This window comes from Setaria viridis, chromosome 4, assembly GCF_005286985.2.
Source record: "Setaria viridis chromosome 4, Setaria_viridis_v4.0, whole genome shotgun sequence".
Taxonomy (NCBI): domain Eukaryota; kingdom Viridiplantae; phylum Streptophyta; class Magnoliopsida; order Poales; family Poaceae; genus Setaria; species Setaria viridis.
The window spans coordinates 37,961,615-37,966,412 of NC_048266.2; the positions used below are offsets into that span (position 1 = coordinate 37,961,615).

General features: G+C 50.8%; 1 non-coding gene across 1 annotated transcript; it reads right to left on the reverse strand.

Moving 5' to 3' along the window:
• Positions 1 to 2,703: 2,703 nt before the first annotated feature.
• On the reverse strand, positions 2,704 to 4,798 carry LOC117854207 (uncharacterized). The gene is made up of 3 exons (XR_011897957.1): positions 3,562 to 4,798; positions 3,321 to 3,475; positions 2,704 to 3,229 (listed from the first exon to the last, which is right to left on the reverse strand). It is a non-coding gene; the product is annotated as an uncharacterized protein (transcript).

Here is a 4,798-nt window from a genome sequence, read left to right on the forward strand (position 1 = left end):
GAATAGGGGCAATATGTGAAGGTCTCGTAGGATTCCTGGTGGACGAGGTGATAAATGCAGAGGGAGAATTTCATTACAACGGACGTTTATTAGATGCACCGAGCAACACCACGATGGGAGGATCCTAGGAATAAAATGGACAAATTTTTGTATATATAATAATTGTATAAATACTAGTTTGATTTGTATAATATACTAATAATTGTATATATAGTAATAGTATAAATACTAGTTTGATTTGTATAAATACTAGTTTGATTTCATTATAAAAAAATCTCAAGTACTAAAGGGGTACGTGCATGCACCATGTAGGCATGTATGCGGGCACATGCACATATGCCCTTTAGTCGGTTGAACGACTCGGGACTAAAGACCCCCTTTTCGTCTTGAAAATTTTATCATGGATGCATTTTCGAGAGATTTGAGGCCTACCAACCAGGACTAATGCTGCATTTTCCACCGTGATGACTGACAAAATTAATTCATTGATATATTTTTTATAGATAATTCATTGACATATAAATGATAACTCCAGTGCTGATCGTTTATTCCGGCCATAGGTAGTACGCGTGGATACGACATGGTGGATACAAACGTAAAAGTAGGTTGTTTTTGCATCGGGGAAAACAAAATCTTAAACTGGGGTCGCTGAGCATGCAAGAACTATACATAGCTAGCTCGCCTGCGGCCGGCTAGCCGATGACGGGAGTCCGGACGACGACTTCCCGGTCGTCGCAGACGATGATGACGCGCTGGGCGTCGTAGTCGGTGGGCAGCGGGGTGGGGATCATGTAGAAGGCCGTGGAGACATCGGGCCTGTCGTCGTTGATCTTGAACGCCGCGTTCAGCGTCACCCACCCCACCACCTCCGGCCACGACGTCTTCTGCTCCCCGTCGCCGCCGCCTGCATCAGTACCTCTACTACCCATTCCCGACCAAGACCGTACTGCCGAGGGAGTATCTAGCTAGCTACGTTGTGCATGCGCTTGTGGAAGTCTCATCTGATCGATCGTATTTATACTACGAGATTACTGGACACAATGTTGAGTCAAGTAGTCGCACGCATCGGGGACGACGCCCTCCGGCGGACGCAACAACTAGAGGTGTGTATAGTAGTATGCTGTGTGCTTCCAATGATCGCCGGCGTGTCGAGGAGCTAAGAGCCTAAGACGGCAATACCAATGAATGTTCGGGTCCATATACTCTACACATGTGAAGTAGATGGCGGTGCAACCAATAAACTAACGATCGAGAATATGCTAGTTCATTTTTTCTTTTAATTTTTTTTGACAATATGACGACTTTGCTCAGGTTCTTACTTACGTCGTCTTACGTGTTTCCATCTTTTCAAGCAGAGAAGAATCAAGGTGGCATATGAAAATAACGCCGCAGCTAGACTTGAACCATACTTCTGCCTCAGCTGCACAAAATAGACACTGATGTTGTCTTTGCCATTTATTATTATTGTTGTGGAAATTCACGGTTGCAACTTGCCTCACTCGTGGCAGCGTTGTGGAGCTAAACGGCCCAAATCCGGCACGTCGGCCTCCATATCATTCCTATTTATCATATATAATTGTATATGGTGAAGACCAAAAATGTTCTTCCAATGTCTAAAAACACATTTCATGTGACGATAACTCTCCTTTTGATATTGAACATGTATGTATGCTCTAGACACCATTCTTTCTCTTTTTTTTTGCATATGACCTCGTTGAAATGGACTTTTTTTGCCACGGAAAAGCTTCTATTGGTGCTCCGGTTCCAGCCCCTGTGAGCTGATTAGGATTTGGGGTTTTAGAGTGAGGCTTCCTTGCCACAAGAGGTGGCGGCCCTAGAGGAATGACCGCGGCCTGTGGGCCCTATCGGTGGTGGTGATTGGCACAAGGGCCACAAATGAAGCAAGACGCCAGTGACAGCGCTTGTCGAGCAGTGGTGTATAGCCAGTGGATGGGTGAGGTGAAGGGGCCGCCAACAACAGCGGTGGGAATGAGTGATGGCGGGATGGGCAAAGACAAGGTTGTCGTACGAGGAGATACGTCTTGTCAGAAAGCTACGCAAAGGCACAGGTAGAAAACTGAGTTTAGTCCCAATTGGTAGACCTTAAAACTCTCGAAAATTCATCTGGGATAAATTTTTTGAGACAAAGGGATCCTTTAGTCCCGGGTCATTCAACCGGGACTAAATGTCCCCTTTAGTCCTGGTTGGTATTCCCAATAGGGACTAAAAAATTTCAAAAAACTAAAAAAAAGCCCCGCGCCGGCCGCTCCACCCTTCGCCCCCTAGCCTCCGCTCCGCCCCTGCCCCAGCCTCCGCTCCGCTCAGCTGGTGGCTCCAACCGGGATTAAAAGCTCCACTTTTGTCGCGGTTGGAACCACCAACCGGGATTAAAATGGCTCCGACAGTCTACAAAATTTAGACCTGGGACTAAAAGCCCTTTAGTCCCGGATCCAAAGTCATCCGGGACAAAAGCTATTGGATGGAAGGTCAGTTCTCTATTATAGTCATTATAGTCATATGGGACCTACATACTTGTCATCTAAGCAGGTGTTGCATACTCATGCAAAATATATTGAAATTGATTACCACTTTGTTCAAGAACAGGAAGCTAACAAGTTGTTTCATACAATGCTTGTCTGTAACTCTAATATCCTGACTACTATATAATGAACTCGTGAATCAGAATTGTTTTTTTTTCTCGAATTCACATAAGAGCTGCTCATCTTTTTTATTAAGAAGAAGCATGATATGTTCGATTATAACGACGCGAGCCAACGGGTGCACACGCAGGAACGCCACTTAGCTAAACAAACAAACCAAACGAACCAGGGTTATCGCCCCAATATTTTCTTCAATAGTAAGGTACCTAGCCCCAGGATACTATACATATATATGACCCTACGATCATTCGTTCATAGATCAGCCTTCACTTTTCCGCATGAAGCTTTTTGAGGACGCATGCGCATGGGCTGTAGAACCCTGGTGACGGTGGGCGCTTGGTGCCACGGGCAGGGGGGCTCAGGGTAGGGGACGAGGCGCCCGAACTCTTCTTCCCACGGGCTTTCCGGGCAGCTAGCTTCTTGCGGACGGGTGCGCCTGGGCGAGGCGACGGCGAGCCGTTGCGCTTCGGCGGCCTCCCTCTCCCTGCTGGCGCCGGAGGCTGGTCGTCGTTGCGCTTGTTAATCTCCTTGAGCATGGCCAGCATCTGTTCCATGGAGAGCTTGGGGTCCTGCATGTCCATCACAGATGCGCAGCGTCAGTTTCTGATGGCTTTTAGCCTTAAACTGCGTGGAAAAGGGCAAGAACAACGATGAGGCAACCTGCTTCATTCTGTCCGTAAAGTTGCTAATCCCTTTCCGCAGCTCCCCAATATCTGCGAGGAGCTTGTTCATCGACGGCAAAACTTTGGCCAGTTGAAACCCAGCCGGGGAGACGCCCGCGTCGTACGACGCCCTCCTAGAGGCGTCCGAGAGCACTGCCATGAAGTCACTCCATCAGCATATCCAACGATCGAATTCTACACGCTCACACACGTACTAGGAAAAAGCAGGTTGTCATTACCTTCGAATGCCTCCTTTATCCGGCGAAAACTTGCCCTGGATTCCTGCGTCGTAGAAGAATCCCCCTCCAGCCGCCACTCCTGCAAGAAGTTCCACAGCAAAAACCAGCCGGCCGGCCGGCGTAAGATCGACGCGCACCGCCGCCGTGCATACGCGTGAGTCGTGATGTTCGCTACTCAAAGAGAGAAGGCGCGCGTATGCACTCACCTCGACCTTCTTGTGGTAGGCGGCGTCGATGTTGGCGGCGGACGCGCACTTCGCCACGCCCAGCACCGCGTAGTGGCACGGCCTCACTGAGCCCCCGCACATTGCTGCTCGATCTCTGTCTGCCGTGCTCTCGCGCTGACGGCGACGACTCGCCGGAGATTGGAATTGGAATGCCTGGACCGGGGCCCCAACCCGTCTGTCTTATAGGGCGCCGGGCACGAGGGACGCGCGGGGCGATGCCACCAACTGGACATATCCTGTGGGTGCCGCGCCCCGCGGCGCGCGCGGCAGCTGTCGTGGGGCGTGAGGCTCCGGCCTGCAACGGCCGCGCGGGGGAGCGCCTCCGCTCCGGGAAGGTGGAAACGGCTGGCGCTGGTGCGCCAGCCAGCGGCCGGCCGCGACATTTGTGCGCTCCGGTGGGCGGTGGCAGATGCTTTTGCTCGCCGGGGTGGGTTTGCGGGCACGGCGTCGTCGAGTGGCGTGACATCAGCGCTTGCGTGCGATGGGCTTCACTGACCGGCGCGGCGGGATCCGGTGAGTTGGTTTTGGGGGCTGGGAGGATCATGTGAGCTCTGGTCTTGGCTGCAAGGATATGGATGGAGGCGTGGCAGGATCGATGATGTCGAAGGTTGGAGGCTTCCTCTACAGGAAAGGAATACCATTCTTACCCCTTCTAGAACATGTATGGCTCGTCGATGATCAGATGGTGTCCCGAGAGACATTATGTTTGTCGGTGATGGCCGATGGCGATGCGAGCATCCTCCTCTGGTAGAAGAAAATAGTTGTGGCGGCGGCGCTCTTGATGCTTGGAGATTGGGTGGGGAAGGAAGGTGGGCTTGTAAGAACGACGAGGCGAGAAGAATGGTATGTGGACGCTAAGTGGTACCCCGCAACTTGAAGCGGAGATAGCAAGAGGAGAAACGAATGCCAAATGAGACGGCTCGCGAGAGGTGGTGTTGGTGTGTGCTTTTTATAGCCGCTCACATACGAGTGTCACGTGTTAAGATATAAAAAAATTATTTCGTGTTGTA